At 41.6% G+C, this 21,287-nt stretch overlaps 1 pseudogene across 1 annotated transcript; it reads left to right on the top strand.

The window, feature by feature from the left end:
- Positions 1-16,508: 16,508 nt before the first annotated feature.
- LOC310786408 (AN1-type zinc finger protein 5 pseudogene) lies at positions 16,509-17,132 on the top strand (annotated as a pseudogene). The gene has a single exon. The product of its transcript is annotated as an AN1-type zinc finger protein 5 pseudogene (transcript).
- The last annotated feature ends 4,155 nt before the right edge of the window (positions 17,133-21,287 follow it).

A 21,287-nucleotide genomic window follows, 5' to 3' on the forward strand; every position in this document is an offset into this window, starting at 1 on the left:
CAAGACAGCCTTCCAGTATTGTACTTAAACAGGATTTCCCCCATAGGCAAGACAAAACCACAAACAATCTGATACCATGTGTTAAAAAGGGAGACAGAAACTGAACAACTTTGAAGGGAAAATATTATTTAAAGAGCGTAGTGCAAGTTAAAAAAAATTGTTTACAATTTGGGCTCAAGAGTCTTATGAAAATACCTGCAAAAAACAAAAACAAAATTAAAACATGCCCCCAGGGCAGAAATATGGAGGAAAAGGTGGCATTATAATGCACGTGCTAAAAGAAGCCATCTGGGCAGATAGCACCTGTGACGTCCCTCGGGCTACTCTATAAACTTGAGGCTGCAACTGTTCTGTCCTTCGTGGTCCACGTAAGACAGAATCAGTGTTGCCAGACATACCAGCATAATTATCGTATTGCTACTAATTACATCTGGAGGAAAGAAACCAGCACATAAGCTCACCTCTTTATATTGTATGGCTGCATTGGACCCTGTCCAATAGGGGTGACAGCAGCCGCCATCGGAGACACACCAGGCTTGCCAAGCATGGGATAATACTGGGCCTGTAAAACATTTGAATATCTTTAATAAGGTAAAGGGTAAACCCACTGTAAAGACTAAGCTGTGACAGTTATGCCCATGGCACACCAATCGAACATTCTCCAACAAACACGAATGTTCAACATGTTCAATCCGTGCTTGTTCGGTGTTCGCGGTTGTCTGGTCAGTTCACCATGTTTTCAGTCACGTATCCATGGAAACGGAGCTTGTGCACACGCGCGCACACTCAGTGGGCTCAGACTACAGGATTCTGACAATCCTAGCCGATTTTGAAATCTGGCTGTGACACGCACTACAGGAGAAATCTTCCCAGATTATCTTCCCTAGAATCTCAAACATGCACACACTACAAGATTTGTAAATGTGGCGCACCACGCACTACAGGATATTATTACGATTATCGGGAGGATAATCACCTTGACGACCCGACAATTGTCTGTTCGTGTCTGTTGGTGTTTGTTGGAGAATGTTTGATTGGTGTGCCCTGGGCATTACAGTAGGTGTGTAAAACAGGTCTAAAAGCTGTGCAATTAACCAGTGATTATAATGTTCTATGTCTCCTCCATCACTGCACTACTTATTATGTTCCATCTCACTTTCAATACAGCAGGAGCATCATTGGTGATTGTTTGACTTTGATCACTGCAATATTGATGTTTAATGTCAAAACCATCACTGCAAAATTTTGAGTTGTGGCAAACCATATTGTTATGAATATAGATCTACAGTATGAATGCAGATATTGTTAATGATGTTAGTGTGAATGCTGACACAAAAAAACTGAATGTATCAAATATTGCTTCATAGCACTAATATTCTTGTGTTTCATGCAGACTAACTTTCTTTGGCATAAATATCTTTGGTGGCTAAGAGTGGGCAGAAAAAAAGTATAGCTGTGAAACACACAAGCGATTGCTTCTAAGTTTGACTGAGTGTAGGTGTAAACAAAGCTTTGTTATAAACTGTGATGTTTCATACCCTCAATCCTGCTGTCGTAGGCACAACTGGAGTCTCAAATGATTCCTGCTTGTTCAGCCAATTTATCGCTGTGGTAAAAAGGGGGGGGGGGGGAATGCAATATTAATGAGTATTTTCCACCCAGTTTGAGCTTTTCTGTCATTTTGAAAATTGCAAGAAAGTGGGTGTGAAGAACGAGCAGAGGAGGAGGTGCGTCTCCAACTGTAACCACTGGAGGGCGACTGAGCCACGTTTAGTTAGATACAGTATACTGCAAAATACAGGCACAATTGTGCTAAAATATTGACAATATGACGAGCATTGGTGTATTTCAGAACTAAATAGAAATATACAACTCAGAGGTTTGTTTAGACTAGAGTAAGGGGCCGTGTTCATAGAAAGTTGTTTTTTTGCTGCCAGCAAAGGCACTGGAAACAACAACAAAATCTTTGTGTGGAGCCGGCCCATTTGAAGGTCCTCACTCCAGTGTTGTAGCCTGCTAGCATTGTATCAACATTTAGTTATAAGCAGAAGAAGATGATTCTCTTATAAAATCCATGTGCCATGTTTTCAGCTTGACTTTTGGAAACTTTAGCAGATGGTGAAAATATGTACCTAAGAATTTTCTTCAAGTTGAAACTTTGCATTGGCACCTTGTTGTAGACGGCCTCTATTCCTTTAACTGTACCACTGTATATCAATTATTGAAATGAGTAAGAACATCTTCCTTACCGAACTCTTTGGTTTTCAGCAGTTCTTTGCATTCATTGAGTTCCTGGATTGTCGTCTCCAACTGTTCCTTCTGTTTTGAAACCTGTTAACATAGAAATTACTTTATCTGTATCTGTAGATGACCTAGTCATACAAATGTCAAAAGTGAATCCACATGATCATCAGCCACCACGGAAAATGCTAATTTTAAAGTATACCCTCTCAGGTTGTGTTCAAAAATTTCAAAATAGTTGCTGTATCTATTAAACTGGGAATTTCATTTTTGACATTGTAAGTGTGATATAACATTTTAATTACACTTTAAATACAGACACATTTGTGTGATGATCAATTTGTGTGTGTATGATAATGGAGGCATCAGGCATGTTGAATTATTTGTCTAAAAGAGAACGTCATACCTAGCAACCGGGTCAATCACACCCTTAAATAAAAGGTCATGTCCATTCCTTGCTCTGAGAACTTTCCTTAATCAAGCCTGAACTGGGACTCCTTGCTAGGACATTTTAGGCTAAGCTAGGAGGTCTATTGGAGACTGAGTATTCACAGATATCAGAATCAGGATTCTTTTATTTGCCAAGGTATGTTTTCACATACTAGGAATTTGTCAGTGTGGTTGTTACTCATGTAACATTGATAACAAATATATGAGACATAAACAAATAATATATGAAGAATCTAAAGAGAGTATAAATGATAAAAGGATTCAGATATTAACCTTGATATGACCCAGATATGACCTTGGAGATTATCCATGTGTGTGCTTAAATGTGCTATATCTAAAATGTTTGTCAAGAGTGAGTGATGAAGATATTATGAGCAAGATTTCTGCGTGTTTTGATCATGTCTGAAATTATGTTGTGTTTTACTGATTGATTGCCACGTTACAATTTCAGTAGGTTGAACTCCCATAGCTCATTTGACCCACCTGAAGAAATACAATTGCCAAACTCAATTTATTTTCTTGTTTAAATGAAAACTCATTCACTCAACTTGTAGACTTTTATTTGTCTCAATGAAGCTGTAGTAGTATTTATAATTTATTAATCCAATATGATTGATGAAGTACTGTATATCACTACAATCCAAAATTCAGAGAGAGCTTCAGAGCAAAAGCACAAATTTGAATGATTAATTAAACAATTCCTGAGTTCATTAACTGTATTGCCATAGTTACTGTATCCATTTGTATCAATGTATGTCATTTGGCCGACTGACTCACAACCCTGAGGACAAAATGTCATCAGTGGCATGCAGCGAATTTGCGCTTGTTTAGACTAGGTTCTGTAATTTCGATATAAAAAGGTATTATAACAAGGAGTCCACATTTTCAGACCAGATAGACATTTGTTGCAAATCAGCTTTGTTTGCAGTAACTGTAATATTGTATTAATCACCAATTTCAATGTAGGAATGTGAAGAAGCTACCTCAACAACTGTGATTTGGCAAGAAAACTAAGTTTTGAAAATATTATGTGTCATACCAGTTCATCCTTGGTCATGAGCTGTTGTTGAGTGTCCTGCAGGTCCTTTGAAACTGTTTGCAGTTTTTGGGATGTTTCCTGGACAACTTTCTCCTGTGCAATAGTCACCCAGTTTTTAAATTGGTTTTTTTCAACCATGTCTCGTTTCTCCACTAGCAGCTTCTTGATGATTTGATTGGCCTGGGGAAAAGAGGATAAGAGGCTGTGACGAGTAGTGGTTTATTTGAACTCAGTTTGGTTTGTTTGGGGAGGTGAGAACAATGTCATTGACACTCAGGAAGGCACAAAATAATTGAAAGCACTTAAACAACTGAAAATGTGGGTCTTGAGTGACAACATAATCCAAACACAAGGTTAAGTTAAGTTAAGTTAAGTTAGGTAAAAGGACATGATAGCCATCTAGGGCAAACAGTACTCTGGCATGATACTCATTCACCTAATTGCTGCCGCTGTGTGCTTAACTGGTATGTGACCAGAGGAGATAAATGACTGCAAAAAGCAGTCCGTTACATCCAGCTAACGTTACAGAGACTGGAACGCATTTGTTACAGTAACAAACCAAATACAAAATTGCAAGAAAGTACAAGAAAGCACACCGACCAAAGACAACAAACTGTAGGTTGTAGTACTGTAGGTGTCACCATATGATTATGTAAGACATCCGATTCAAAGACAAATAATCAAATCTCTCAGCTGATGCAACTAACCTGCCAACATCTAAAAATCCAATAAGCTTCCAGGCAAACATTTTAAACATACAGTAAGTTTGTAAGCCAGGGAACCAGGGGACATGGTCATTGTTCTACAGGTTTTGGGATCAAAATTAGCACATACTGTAGGTTGGCAATCTCATGACCAGCCATCCTCACCTGTATTATGTCTGCAGACAGCGATTTCACAGCTGTGTCAAGTTTTCTAATCTGAACTTCTTTGCTTTCAGCATTTCCTTCCATTGATTCCTAGACACACACAAAAAAACATTACTTGGACCAACAGTCATTTATTTGGATTCATAACAGTCGCTTGGAGTCATGTCATGCCTGTCAGCCTACACACCTTCAGGTGAACTGAAGGCTCTAAATTGCCCATAGGCATGAGTGTGTTTTTGTGGAGTATGATATGTGATGTAGCATATATCTATATATAATGTATACATATGATAGATACAATTGATGATTGGCAGTTCACTTATTTCCACATTTTAACAATTGCAACCAGAGCCTGCACTGCACTCAATCGGTCAGAATAGGGCAAATCATCAATCAAGCTGCTCAAAGTGTACAGTACACAAGCAGTTACAGTTCTCACCTTCTGCTGCTGAGTAACTTCCAGCAGCTCTTTTGTGCGAGACATTAGCTGGTCCTTTCCTTTAATCTCCTGTTCCAGAACAGCTATTCTTGTCTGTAGCTGGCTGACCATATTGTTTTCTCTCCTCAGAGACTGGACCTGCTGCTTCGATCGCTGACACTCCTGCTCACAGACAGACATAAGCACTGAACTTTAGGCAGAATTTATTTTAATCCGTGAAACACATGCCGAGCAAGTGTAGCATACTCAGAGAGAGAGAGAGAGAGAGAGAGAGAGAGAGAGAGAGAGAGAGAGAGAGAGAGAGATGGATCATATCATGTGACAAAGGTCCTGGGACGGACCTGAACCCTGAACACAGGAAGTCACACCACCGTCCTAGACCAGTGGACCAGCCTGAAACTCACCTCTTCTACAGCCACTAGTTTGTAGTTCCTCTCCGTCAGTTCTCGGTTGGAGGCTTCCAGCTCAGCCAGTTTGCTCTGGAGCTGCTGGGTGCTCTTACGAGTGCTCTCCAGCTGTTGGCGGAGCTGTTCATTTTGCTGTTTAAGCTTGGTTTGTATCTGCAATAGTCAATGCTGTAGTGGTCAACAACAAAAATCCTTATATCGGCTGCCTATCGGTAAGCGGGGGATTTCCCCCACTAAAATTGGTATCGTTCTCATAAATCCCATATCAGTCGAGCTCTAGTACCACCTCCGCCTCATTTTCGGCCAGGAAAAACCCTGGTGGACACACACACACAAAAGCAAGAGGTTCAACAACCACTGTTAAGTGCCTTGATTTGATGGCTTCCCTCTTTTTCTCCACCCAAAAGAAGCTCACATGTTCACTCTCTTAGATGCCATTATCTCTTTCTAGCGTAGAAGAGAATTTCACATCACACTCCACTGCTTATTTCAACACTATTCAGTCAATGTGTACAAAGCATCCTGGTCTTGACCATGGTTGGACTATCATTTAAAAACTGACATGAGTAATATTGGCCAGGGCAGATAAGGAGGCTCACCTCCCAATCTGACTTGTCCATTGCGATCGCAATTTGTCCAACTCTCTAGTCTTCTGTACATACACTTGTTAAGAGATAGTTCAGATTTGGGGAAATTTAGTTTATTTTCCCCAGCTTTACCTGAGTCAGAGAAACCATTCCTTTTATATTTCTCTGCATGCAGTTTGGCGTATAGGAACAGCCTATGGGATCATCTCCTCTCAAAAGTTGAGACAACTTCTGCTAACTTATCCAAAGTTTGATCACTAACAAAAGGTGTGTGTATGTATGTGTGTGTGTATATATATATATATATATTTAAGCAATATAGCATGAGAGCAAGTGTGTTGTGGAGAATATATCCCGCTGATAAGCTGTTATCCCACGAGGCCGCAGGCCGAGCTCGAGTGCTATATTGCTTTTATAAAACGGTTTCCAAGTATAATATTATAATAAAAATAATACTATAAGTCCGACTGGCATGGTATTCTGAGTCATTCTGAGTCAGTTGAAACACTACTGTAAGGCGGGACCTCTAGCAAGAAGATAGACGTGCGGGTGATTTGATTGGATCGTTCTGGAGACTGAAGTCGACATTGGCCAATCCTGGCGCTTGCTGAGAGCTTTTTGCAAAGCCCGACACCAGAGCCGTATGCCGACACCAAGTAACGTTACGTCTTATTTAGAAATGCGGGGTTAAGAGTGAGGGCGCGCGAGAGAGGGGTTAAGACATTAGCCCGCGTCTATTCTTGTACAAAACATCATTTTCTGCGAAGTATTAGTAAAGTTATAAGCGAAGATCGATTCACAAGGATCTGAAAGCTGTCTCCGCCATTTTGTTTTTGAGGTACTTTTAGTAAGAGAGTTGCGCCATCATGCGTCCATAATGACTCATTGTACAAAGACTTGAAGGACTAGTGACCCTCCATACAGCAGATCAGGAGAAAGCTGTTTGGCTCGAGCGCAGCGCTGCCTTTTAGTAAGAGAGTTGCCATGGCAACCAATAACCCATGGCCATGGGTTATTGAACTCGGTTACTGGAATTATACAATGGCTGTGAACCAATCAGATTGCTTGATTTGAGAGAGCCGTTTTATAAATATATATATATAGCCCTCAGAGGGCTGGTTATGGGAGGGAACCCTTCACTTGGCCAGTCATATGCGAGGGATGGATTCAGTCCTCTCCAATCAGTAACGACTTTGCGATCAGACAACACGGGAGGCGCAGCCCATTTTTCGAACCGCTCTCTCATTGGTGCTACGACCTATCACTCATTCAAGTTCAACCCGCCTTCAAAACCAGCAGTGGCTGTGAACTGGCACAGACTCACTTATGTAGTACTGCGGAGCGCAGCGATTCAACGTAATATTTGAGTCTGGGGAGAGACTACATACACCTAATCCGGCTTCCCACCTGCAGACACAGCCAATCGTGCCTGTATGGACGCCCGACCAAGCCGGAGGTAACACGGCACGGGGGCATGAACCTGCGACCCTTGTGTTGTAGGCAGGGAATCTACCGCTACACTACCCGGACACCACACCGCTGGAAGACTTGTGACATAGTATACCTGCTGAGCATGCTTCAGCTGCCTGGAGTGATCATCTGCAGTCTTGTTCAGCTTCATCTGTAATGAGTGTTTCTCCCACTGAAAGATTCAAAGGAAAAGGGTCAACTCATTAACTAATGCAGGGGGTTAAGTTTTTGCTAATAAAAATATGAATATCTCAGGAACTGAACTGATTTGAGAAGTCAAACCTCGTCTGCTGAGATAGTGAAGGTAATTTAATGAATGGCAGCAGGAGCAGGATATCAAGAATATTTCATAGAGTGAATGTTTCCCCCACAATACTATCCTACTTTAGATTTCAATAACTTACAATTAAACATTATGTATGGCTTTTACAAAATCCAATTACTTCTAATATGTCACGACATAATTATTATGCATATTGCTGAATTGACCAACCTTCAAAGAGGAGAGACACACTGCTACATAATCTTTAATGTCTTTGTCAGTGCCTTGAAGAAGCCGTAAAGAAAGGAGATCGAAGTGTCTTATTTCGTTCCTCTCCACAACACTTAACACAGCCGAGCCCTCAAGCAATGGAGAATGACATGACAAATGTAGGAGATATCTGTAGAAAAGAATATGAAAGACATGACAACTTTGCTTCATTTACTTCAACTTTGATAGAGTAGTGGTTGCAATTTAACCTGTCAATTGTAACTGATCAGTCAGCCTTAAAGGCATGCCCAGGGTTAAATATCTGACCCAGATCATATGATAGTATAGTAGTAGGACCCTAGACAATGGAAATAAGATAAGAATTATTTAAACAGTGTATTCCCCCTTGATGTGTTGCACCTCTATTTTTTCTCTATTATTCTTTCAGCACACAAACTTCAATGATCATTACCAGCATAATTCCATATTCCTCATTCATAAATAAACACCTAGATACGGGTGACCCCAAATAGTCTACGATTCAATGATTTGTTGGAAGGAGCCTGTTTAGACTGCCAACCTCACAGTCAAATAGTCGCAAAATGTGGTTATGAAACAAGGATCATTGCATTCCGGCTATATGATAGATAGCCTATTTTGGTATATGATATATGATATTTGCATTGAATAGCCAAATCCAATTAGACTGACAGAATTCTGAGTCAGGTACAGCCCTACATCTAGATAATGATGAAGTCAATGTTGATCTGTTGACTTCGACTCTTTATCCTCCAGTTTGAAAGTACAAACCATTCTGTAACATCCGGTATCATCCTGTTTTTGGTCTAGATAGGGTTTTTCTATTATGAATGACTTCTGATTAGTTGAAATTAGAAAATAATGCAATTGACTTGTACCTTGGATTGTCTCTCTCTTGCTCCGACATGCAGACATTAAGCAGCCCAATAAATGTCTGAGGGAATGTTGCAAAGTCGATCAGCAGGCCCTGTTGAACTTTCAAACTTATGACAAAAAATGTATAAACATCAGTGAGCAAAGTGGCAAAAAAGCTTGCTATGATTAACTATTGAAATTCGTCAGAACTTGAAGTACTGAGCAATTGGTAGTTGCTAGTATATCATTCAAGTACTTACCTTTGGAAATCCTCTTCCGATATGGAGACCTTGAACAGAAAATAGGGATCTCCTTCATCGGTCAGTCTGACCAGGAGATCCTAATATAAACAAACAAAAAAGTTAGCCTGTAAGAAGAAACTGTATGTTTTCCATAAGTTATCAAATAAAAAAAATAAAATAAAAAAGCTACAATATGTATTATTATTATTATTTTACCATGAATGAATGTGGTGTAACAATACACTTCTTCGTACCGAACGGTTTAGGTACGAGGCTTTAGGTTCAATACACATTGCAAACCCAACAAATCTTTCACTGTTGATCAGATTCAGCGCAGGTCTTCTACAAGGACATGTATAATAACGTCCCCAGGATGACTACTAGTTGCTAATGGGGATCCATTTAAAGTTAAACAAATAAATACATTAAAGTCAACCACCGTCAGCCAAACTCAAATACTCACGTGTTTATGTACTGGGCTTGTTGTCAACGCTCGCTCAACGGTGACTCGGATATTTGCCTTCCTGTCAAATTAAAGAAGAAGCAGGTTACATAAGCAAAACTTGGGCTCAAAGTTTCAAACTGAAAGTGTGTAGTAGGTGATATTTAGAGGAGAACATTTCTCTGAATTAATACTGCTAAGACATCTGTGTCTTTCTGGATAGGTGTCTATCTTGCATTAAACAAAGGGCTAGATGAAAGTGAGTGGTTCCTGTTGCAACCATGGTTGCAACCCATTCTTTTTCCTCCTCTTATTTTTAGCCTAATATCAGTTTGTACACAGTTTGTCTTTCAGAACACATTTTCATGGGCCAACTTTTGAGGTGGTAAAGCAGGAAATAACCCAGGTGTAATGATTAGCATTAATGAGGGCACCTGGCACTGGAACACCTAAACAGCATAATTGATGGTATTTATACCATGGTCTGGGTGAATACTCGATTCTGATTGGCTGCAGGGTGTCCATTACTTTGTGATAATGTCCAGTGATAATGTACACCTAGCTAAATGGTCTGTTCACCTTCATATCAATGCACCAGGATCACGACAGAGCCGTTTGAGCTCTATACCACCGTTAACGCTTAATATGGCACTTTTATAAGTTTAGAAAAAAAGGTAGTCGGTCAAAGTAACTATTTAGATTACCCCTGTGTGCTCAGTTTATTAAAATAACGGCTATTTAGAAATCCGATTTTCGTTCTGGTCAGCTGACAGAAGCCGGGCTCTCAGCTGTCAACTGTCAAACCCTCTGTTTACAACTTGCAGCAAGCCAGCCAGGCGCTCTGGGAGAGCGCGCGCGGTCTGTATCAGCGATACAAATCAATTCGAAGAGGAAAAAGATTAGATCAACACAAACAAAACAACGAAATGGGCAGTTAACCGCAACACACTGAGAGACTTCCCTGTACAAAACAACCTGGACACCAACATTGAAAGCTTCAGATGGTTTTCAGTCTCCTCCAGCCTCGTGCCATTTACGTCTTATAAGACGCGCAGGGTTAACGTAATTCCCTGGAATGTGAGTTTAAACGAGCCAGTTACATGTCGTTGCATTCTTAGACATTGCCGTTTGCTTTATTTTGTACGTTACATACCAATGGTCAAGTTATTACTACCTAGCAAACATTTTCACGTATAACGACGACCATCTGCTGCATGTCAAACCACTACATCTAGTCCGGGTCTAATTATTTATCCGGAATGGAGATCGTAGTGACGTAATTCGTCTACTTCCCCACAATGTCGAAATATGCCGCTCCCACAACAGCTATATTCAGATATTCAGATAAAAATCTGCACAGTATGCATGCAGCAGCGTTGCATATAGCCTACTGTATGTCCAGATTCAACGATTTTTGCTACATCGAAAGAAAAAAAAATATGACCTCGTCGGGGATCCCGCTGCGCCCGCTTCGGAGTCCTGTGTCTTAACCACTAGGCTATCGATTTTGTTAGTTTATCTTTGAATTTTAGCATATATAGAGTCCTTAACATTGAGAACTTCACTTGACGGTCCCTACTGGAGCTTGCATTGCTAGGCTGCCTCGCTAATTCTGTTTCATGATTCCAACCAGTGATGAGACAGGTATATATTTTATATCATTTACGATAATGTAACCAACGTGACTTGACCATTTATTTAGCTGACAGCACCATACAGCACAACATCCAAGACCCAGAACACACTGCGTTCAGTTGCGGCAAGAGTAATGGGGCAATACACCACAGGATTCAGGAAGCTTGTGATAAATACAATAAGAGACACTTGCTATGGGCACTTATATGACATAAACGTGTTCATATTTAAAAAAAGAAAAGAAAGGGGCATTCAATAATAGTCGTCATTGCACGTGGAGTGCACGTCACACTGTGACTATCTGATCACACACAACAGGTAAATTGTCAATCAAATGTCATTTTATTCAACAAAAACACAAAAGACACCTACATGTGGTGTTTTCAAAGCAATATGAGATCAATATTTATTGTTTTGAAGGGACAGTCTAAACGCTACTTTGGGGGAACGTGGAGAGTCAGACTTTCTGGGTAGATGACTTACGGGAATTATCTTGTCTGGTGGCGTCGCGGTCAAGACGATGTTTGCTGGGTAGCTAGTTTATGGGCTAGAAATTCTGAATTCCAAATTCTAGAAATTTGCGGTTAATTCGCAGAAGCACGCCTCCGCGTCGTACATTAATTTCTGATATCAATTAAATTCAACTTTATTCCAGACACTTAGGAAGGTCCATTATGGAGGGTATATGCAGCAACCCTGAAGTTAAATTCAATACTTTTCAAGACCTTTTTCAAGACCCTTCCAATACATTTCAAGACCCCATCGCCCCTTCGAGCTGTAACCGGTTACATCAGCGGCACACATTTAACTAACACTTTATGTGTTATTGTAAAATCTGGCAAAAATATATATACATCTTTTTTTTTTGCCATTGAACAAAATGTATTTTATTTTATTTATTTATTTATAATATCAAATAAATGCTTATCTTTTGTCAAATCGGATGGACATTGAACACAAATGATTGAGGCCATTTACACCTGGCACTAACATGCGTTTTCTGATCACAGAAAATGCATGTTAGTGCCAGATGTAAATGGCCTCATAGTTTCAATGTTGATGCACTCAAACACACCGCTCTGCCTCTAAGACTCACACACAGCCTCTGTCCCTGTGTGTGTGTGTGTGTGTGTGTGTGTGTGTGTGTGTGTGTGTGTGTGTGTGTGTGTGTGTGTGTGCGTGTGTGTGTGCGTGCGTGTGTGCGCGTGTGTGTGTACACACAGAGTTTGTGGCTCATTTCACTGTCAGGTTGGAGGAGTCTTTCGTCAATATTTAATGTTACTTCTCTTCAGTGCAATACGTTCTGATAACGACATGCTGGCCGATACAAGACATTCGCTCAGTCGAGTGATCAGCTACTACAGTGATTGATTGCTCATGCAGCTAGGGGAGGGGCCGCGTAAATGCACTCTTTCGTCTGTCTACACACTTTCTCTCAGGGGGAAACAGCTGATAATGTGGGGATGTGGAAAATGAATTGATAAACAAAACTCTGGGTTGTCGTTTTTTGGCGCTGTTGTGTCGACATATATGCTTATCTTATTGTAATGTGTTAGAACATAACACATTACAATACAAAACAAAACAGAAAAAATATAAAATCAACAAACCTTGATATCAAGATTACAGTCATAATACATAGAGGCTCTTTCGCCACATGATTTGAGTTGAAAATGGACACTTTGCTTTACTCCATGCTTTTCCCACCTCAAGGGTTGCTGTGAAATAGGTCCATTGTTGCCCAAACTTCGGGCAAGCCTACCCAAAGTGTTCATACACTGCCAAGTAACGTTAGCGTTAAGTTAGTTTGCGTTAACTCTAACGTTAATTCTAACGTTAACTCTCCTATGCTCTTTCTATGCTATGTGCGAAAGAGGAGAAAAACGGCTACGTTAACTCATGCTAGCAGTCTTAACTTTCCTCACAATCCATGCACCTCACGGAAACCTGTAATACTTTGTTGAAAAGTTATTCCATGGTTACAAACGAAATAATTTAATTCGGTTGGTGCCTCGGTAAGTTAGCCAACTAACGCTACTACAAGAGTGTGTCTTCTCTCGACAGCCATCTCTGGTCTGGCGCGAGGACCAGTTAATCTTACCCCGCTAGCCAGGCGCTTCTTACTCATACTCAGTGAAGTTTACTCATGCTAGCAGTCTTACCTTTCCTCGCAATCCTGGCTCACGGAAACGTGTAATATTTTGTGGAAAAGGGCCATGGTTGTTGATGGTTCCAAACTAAACTCCCTCACAGCCGTCTCCTCCCCTCTCAGCTCTCCTCTCACCCCTCATCTCTGGTCTGGCGCGAGGCACCAGTTTACACCCGCCGCCAATATAATCGTTTCTTCTTTGTCTGCTTCTTCTTCTCTTGTTTTATGGCGGTTGATGTTCTGGCATGTTATTACTGTAAAAAAAACATGAGTGGGCCAGCTAGCCTGTGCTGCCTGTCACTGAGCTAAATAACTTTAGGAGGAGTATAGTGAGAGTCGAATACTGTCATCTGTTTATATGTTTGGGTGATGTTATGGAGGCGACCGCTAGGCGGCGCTGGGGAGATAGCAGGAGAGTTGGAGAGTGGTGTGAGGGAAAGAGAAGAAGCGGGGAGAAAAAGAACGAGGTGGTTGCTTATTATTATATTTACAGTCTATGGGTGGTTGTGTGAACTACTGTACCATAATTACAGATACAGCCATTTAAAGTTCAATGTAAAAAATCCATCCAACATTTTTTTTATTGTCCAACTAAACTAATTAGATAACGGGCTTTCCAAAAATACATCTATTTCTGAATCATCTCTAGATAGTAATGAAGAATCTATGGTTGAATGCCATGCCAAGCCATGGTGCCACTATAGGTCCTGCCAGTGGAGCTCCACGCTGTCAAGTGAAAAATGAAGCGGCTGGCAACTGCACATGTGTCAGAGGAAGCATGATGCTAGTGATGATAGTCTACGCCTCTCCCCAGATCGGCAGTGGAGCAGTGACTGGGGCAGCAGGGCGAAAATTGGTCAAGTAGCCAACAATTGTGGAGAAAATGGGGGGAAATCAGAAGAAAATAAAAAAAATGACCGGGACAGTATACTGTATACTGTATGTGTATTACACATACAGTATACAGTATACAGTATGCTGTCCCGTTCATTGTCCCACGACCCCCTCTTATCTGGGGACATGCTTCCTCCGGTACATGTGCAGTCCCACACGCTTCTTTTCACCTGCAGGGCGTAGTGCGTGGGAGGATCACTATTCCCCCAGACAAGCGTCCCGAGTCCCGACCGACCAGAGGAGGCGCTGGTGCAGCAACCAGGATGTATTTGTTTTTATACTTATTCATTCATTTGTAGGGGTGTCACAATATATCGTCCCACGAAATTTCGCGATAGTAAAACGTCACGATATGTATCGTTGAGATGAAATCTCATATCGTGAAAAAAAACAATTTTTTTTTTTTTTTTTTTTTTTTTTTTTTTTTTTTTTTCAAAAATAGACAAAGAAACGTCTTTGTTTGTTGAAGTTCAATGTGTGGAAAGTAGTTCAGTTGAACAAGTCTCTGAAGAGACACATGAGAAGTTATACAGGAGTTTGAGTTTCTGGCAAAACTGTTTACTTGACAGGAAAAACTGAAGATGCATAAAAAATAGACTAAGAAAAGTCTTGTTGTTTGAGTTTGAAGAAAAACTGAAGATGCATAATGAGTATTTATACTGCTGAGAAACCTTTTAGTTCAAAATAAATCTAAGTGACGGTGTAACTCATTCTATTTCAAGATAAGCCTTATCTCCAATCTCATGTTTTTTCTAGTTGTTATTGTAATAACAATTTCCCACAACAGCATGTTTTGTATTTGTGCATTTCAAATAAAATACTACTTTTCCAGTCATATATTGTCATTATTCAAGTTTAAAAAAATATTGTTAAAATCGTATCGTATCGTATCGTTATCGTGAACCCAGTATCGTGATACGTATCGTATCGTGAACTGAGTGTATCGTGACACCCCTATTCATTTGTTATTATACCCCTTATTATTGTCATTGTTGTTATCATTTTACACATTCTTTTATTTCTGGGTTTTCTTTGATATGGGGATATTTCCCACAAATCCCAGCAAGACCCTCACACCATTGTCCCTGATAATGTCACAATGTCTATGACATCATCAGTGGATATGTGTTGTATGACATCATCAGTCACCACTGGCCACCACTCGACGATTGTGGAACATCACATCACTCGATGATTGTAGGGTATGACATCATCAGTGGGTATGACATTGTCATTCGGGGGTGTTTGTATGGTCAGTTATATGACATAATCAGAACGGTGAAGCTGCTTCTATAACTCACTTTGCAGGTATGTCTGTCCGTCCGTCCTTCCACTCGATGATTGTGGGGCATGACATCATCAGTGGGTATGACAGCATGTGTGTTACTGATGACATCACTGATGATGTTGATGGTCATTCTGGCTGCCTGGCAAATATATTGCCAGTCAGCTGGCTGCCGGCCAGTGATGACGTCATCCTCAGGGTTGTGAGTCAGTCAGCCTTCCGACTGATGCCACTCGGACAATTGTGATGTCATCAGTGTTGTCGTCAGTGAGTGATGTCATCAGCGATGTCACACGAGCATTTTGAGGGTTGTCAGTCAGTCAGCTTCCTTCCTTCAGACAGAGCCAGATCAGATGTAGGCTAGCAAACAATAAACAAGCTTGAATTTGCTTATGCCAGGCAGCATGTGTGTTATTGATGACATCACTGATCATGATGTCCGTCATCTGGCTGCCTGGCAAAAATATTGCCAGGCAGCCAGCTGGCTGCCGTGCACTGATGATATAATTTGTCCTCAGGCTTGCATCAGTCAGCATCCGACAGATCTAGATTTGGGCCGGCAGCCAGCTGTCACCCGAGTGATTGTGATGTCAGCAGTAATGTCATCAGTGAGTGATGTCATCAGTGATGCATCAAGAGCAATTGTGATGTCATCAGTGAGTGATGTCATTAGTGAATGAGGTCATCAGTGTCACTCTTTGTCCTCAGGGTTGAGTCGCTTAGCCTTCATCTGATACTTGCTCAGGGTTGTCAGTCATCAGCCAGCATGAGCCAGAGTCATCCAATTTATAACATCAGCAGGGAGAAATTTATGAATCACTGATAATAATGTCATAAAGCAGACATCATCAGTGACTGTCACAGAGCAATTGTAATGTCATCAGAGATGATGTCATCAGTGATGTCACTCGAGCAATTGTGATGTCATTGGTGATGATGTCACCGGCCCCTAGTTATTAGACTTCACGGCTTCCTTACTCACTTTTAGCAGCAATGGCCCAAGAGACGAACCAGAGCCCGGTGCCCATGCTTTGTGCCACAGGCTGCGGTTTCTTTGCCAATCCTAGAAACAATGGCATGTGTTCTCTTTGCTACAAGGAACACCTGACACGGCAGCAGAGGAGCGACCGCAGGAGCCCCCTCACCCCTATGGGCCCACCTGCAAGTCCTACCTCAGAGGCTTCGGCCATCCAGACACTAGAAGCCAGTCTCGCCAAGGTCGATGGCGCCCCTGCCTCTTCGCCAGACATGTCTAGGACTCTACACGGCTCTTCTCCTTTGGCTGAACAAATGACAGAGATGAGCATCTGCAGAGAGGACAAATCAGAACCCATAGAGCCTCTCGTAAGCCAGCCTACTGCTTCTAGTCCCATTCCCGTAGCTTCTAGCAGTGAGGAGAACAAGGATGAAACCCCCAAACCCAAGAAGAATAGGTGCTTCATGTGCCACAAGAGGGTGGGCCTTACAGGGTTCGACTGTTCCTGTCGCAACCTGTTCTGTGGCCTACACCGGTACTCTGACCAGCACAACTGTCCCTACGACTACAAGGCCCAGGGTGCCGCCAAGATCCGCAAAGAGAACCCTGTGGTGGTGGCCGACAAGATCCAGAAAATATAATGTAACAAAGCAACATCAATGGCAGCAATGAAAAGACCTTTGACAAAAAGACGAGTATGAGTGTGAACCTTTGAAGTGAACACTGGCATGAGTGGTTAAGTGAGGATGAAAAGGTCTCGATTTCCCAAATTACAACCTCGAGAAAATAAAGGAAAAGATAAGAAAAAGAAAGATCCTGTCTGAGGGAGATGAATGATCACTTTTCTCCTTTTTTGATTTGATTGTCAGCTCTGTGCACAGACAGTGCACAGAGCTGACAATGGTTGGGACAAAATATTACTCCACTTTTCAGTGAATCTAAACATTTGGGATAGACATGACTCCGGTGCCAGAACCTCTCATCACAGTTTGTACCCAACTGCCTCTTCAACGAGACCCGAAAGCCCTCACAAATAAGGACTTTATCACTGCATACTTCTGATTACTTACTGTGGCTATCTAGCTAATCTTGGATCTTGAATTTTGGGTGAACGAGGTCCCAAACTGGTCTGAGCTCAGATTATAATCCCAGTAGCCCAGGTGGAGGGCTTTGTATGCTGATGCTGGAGCAGTTTTGAGGTCTGGTAAGAGGGTGGCTCCCGTCGCTGGTGTTCTGTTGTATGTATTTACAACAATATGATGAAGGATAAATGCATGGGTCTTCATCTGCAGTAGTGTACACATATCTAACTAACTATCTAAATAGTATAATATAATATAATATACTACAGCAATACTGTACACTGCTATGACATCACTGATGAGGTCATAAATCACTGAGATGCCATACAGTTCTAGACTGCTCGGCCTGGTGGCCAGGGCACCACTATAGTGATGCCATAATCACCACCACTATTGACGTCATATATTACTGATGATGTGACAGACAGTAATGAAGTCATAGATTTCTAGACTGCTCAGCCTGGTGGCGAGGTCACTACTATATAATGTCATACAGGATCCGCCCACACTGATTGGCAGGTGATGTGTGGGAAGAGGGTTTGCCCAATGTGATTGACACTGTTGGTGTGAAGGGCTGTGTGAAGTGTGTATTGGGCGCTGAACGAAATTGTGATGTCATCAGTAATCTCCCCAGTGATGTCACTTGACCAATTGTCATGACATCAGTGATCTCACCAGTGATGTCACTCGATCAACTGTGATGTCATCAGTGATGTCATCACTACTATTGGCGGCGTGGCTGTCTGTACGTCCAGAGTTGCTCCGATCGCCTCCAAAATTGGCCATTTACTGTTCAGGGATCTGGCATGAGTTAACTGAGCATGCAAACGCCCATCGTGACTGATGATGTCATACCCACTGATGTCAGTCACCTTCACCTGAGCATACAACACCATCATAGTGGCATTGTGACATAATCAGTGATGTCATAGACTGAATTGTGATGTCATCAATGATGTAATAAATCTAGTTTATTTTGCAAGTTTTATACTCTCAATCTCTCTCACTCTCAATCAAAAACTTTGTTTTAACTTTGTTCGAGTGACATTCGAGCAAATTGAGCGGTCTCTGTCCTCAAAAGGTTTCATGCGGATAAAACTGATCCGGATTTGGAAATCATATTTTTTGCTATCCAGGATCACGTAAGCCATTTTATTTTTGTGCCGGTTTTTCAAAGCAACATCGGATTGGATTACTCTGATCCGGATACAAACTTTTCAGGATTACAAAATCCGGATAACCAGTGCTCGAAATGGGATAGGCTATCACAATGGCTGCTATGTAAAGAACAACAGCAGGTATGTAGAATAGCCAGCCAGTGGCACTTCAACATAGCCTATGTCTACTTTATATACTTAATCACTGTAGCCTAACAGATGAACAAATTAAGTGAAAATCTTATGAATAAATGTATATAGGCTACTACTGTATACTGCATGAGCCAAATATTGGATTATTTAACCAATTTAAAAGTTTCATTACATTTTGTGACTGAAATCCACCCTGGCCTGAATCCACCCTTTCTGCTGGGATCAGTTTAATCCTGATTTTTTTGGATCAAAGTTATCCCAATCCTACTAAAAGGTTTTGAACAACGCACACTGAAGGTTTGATCCTGATCAAAAGTTCAAAACCAAGATTGGATTACGTAATCCAATCCGATTTCAGAATATTTTTTTTCTTTTGAACAACCCTTTTTCAAGATTTGATCCAATCCGTTATCCGAAATCCGATCGGATTACTTTTGAACAACTGGGCCCAGATCTGTCCCTCTGGATCTGGCTTGATAACGGCTGCCTTCATGTACTCCTCGTATTTTCCTCTTCCCAGTTCGGCAGTTGTACTTGCCAGTCGCCACACGACACATCCACGTGCTTTTTGCCAGTAATTGCATGTGATGAATTCATCAGTCATCATTGCTGCTGAGTGTCGTTTCCCCCCTCAATTACACGCTTCCGTGCTTTCCGCCCCCCACCCCCCTTCGGGAATTCCAACACTGCTGATGGGTCGTTCATGTGCGCTGACCACGTCGTAATATCTCCGACGACACGCGAAGGCAGCAACAGTGGAATCCTAATTGGAGGCAGATTTTCACCCTGAGGAGTGGCTTCAATCTCCATTTCTCCAACACTGCTTCCCTGTAACAACATGGACAAATGTTCCCTGAGGTGCGGGCGACTGAAGAACAAAGTGAACAACTGAAAAAAGAGAAACGTTTTGGCCACTCCGAGTCATCCACGTGCTTTCGTGTACTTCATTTTGAGGTAAGTTATTCGTTTTCTCCCAGTTTTCTGTCAACCCTGTTGTCGCGGCCCCGTTGCATTACGTCCTCGAAAGAGTAACGTTAACGTTTCTATGTGGCATCTTTTTAAAACCCCTACCCAGTTTCAGTTTGTGCTCAAAACTATGCTAAAAAACAAACACACGTCATGCAGTCAGTGTCTCTCCATACTTCTCTTTTCCAGTCAAACTGGGTGCATGTGCTAGCATGTCTAGAAAAGTGACTAATTTCCATCTGTCTCGTCTCTTCATTTCCCCAAACACATATCATCATCACTTATGTCGTAAGACTTTAACACCGAAAATGCATGGCAAGATTTCCACTAAATAAACCATGTCGTTCGTCTGTCTGTCTGTCTGTCTGTCTGTCAGTAATACATTTCACAGGGAAACCACACATTTATAAACCCTTTGGAATATTCTAATGATACCATAGGAAATCCACACACACACACACACACACACACACACACACACACACACACACACACACACACACACACACACACACACACACACACACACACACACACACATCAATCGCAAGGTCACAAATTGAGTAACCTAACGTAGGCTGCAGTCACATCCTTGTAGGGTTGTGCCATTCCTGCTTGTTAATGTTATTTAAAATATAGGCCTTACGTTTCTTTAGCTTTAGTTTTTGGCGTTATGTGATGATCAGCCATGATGCAACCTGGGCCACCAGAGTCTATCAATCTGACTAATATATTAGTCGTCAGACTGTGTTCCCAGATTGGCCATGATGAGACCCAGGATCAGTAGTCATACTAGTGTAGCTAGGAGTCTTGTGAATGGTTGCTTCCCCAGTCCACTGAACCTTAGCGGAAATCAAACATAATCTCTGGTTCCTGGCCTGCCCCGCTCTAACTCTGTTTCTCATCATGGGCAAGGACGTCATGTGGTTGCTGTAATGCAGGGCTAGCCTGTGAGTGAGATGCAAAATGCCACCATTTATCCACAGCACCTCTGTTTTACACTAGCAACAGTTAAAGGTTAACATAGGGAACACCACTGGGAATGCAAAACCTAATAGGGAAACTATTTGGTTACCCTGTCGTGTTATCTTGTCATGGTCATTGGTCACATCTTCTAAGTTTGTGTAGAATTTGCCCTTCACTTCTGGCTAAGCTATTGCACAATGCTGTGTGGATGTGGATACAGGTGGTGAAATCAAAATGATTAACATTAATGTAACTTTATGGCCATTGGCCACCATCTTAACACCCAGCAGGTTTCTGCCATTTGTGCCGTTTTTGGCCGTTTTTCTGACCCCCAGGCTTTTTGGAGTTAATTGAGTTTTTTTTTTTTGCTGCTACCAGCGGCTCTGTCTCTGTTCTCTGTCTTTTCTCTGTTCTGTCTGTACTCTGTTTAAATTTTTGTGCTGGCCACTAGGGCTGCCCTCGACCAAAGATT

This window comes from Poromitra crassiceps (assembly GCF_964638095.1).
Source record: "Poromitra crassiceps genome assembly, chromosome: 12".
NCBI lineage: Eukaryota > Metazoa > Chordata > Actinopteri > Beryciformes > Melamphaidae > Poromitra > Poromitra crassiceps.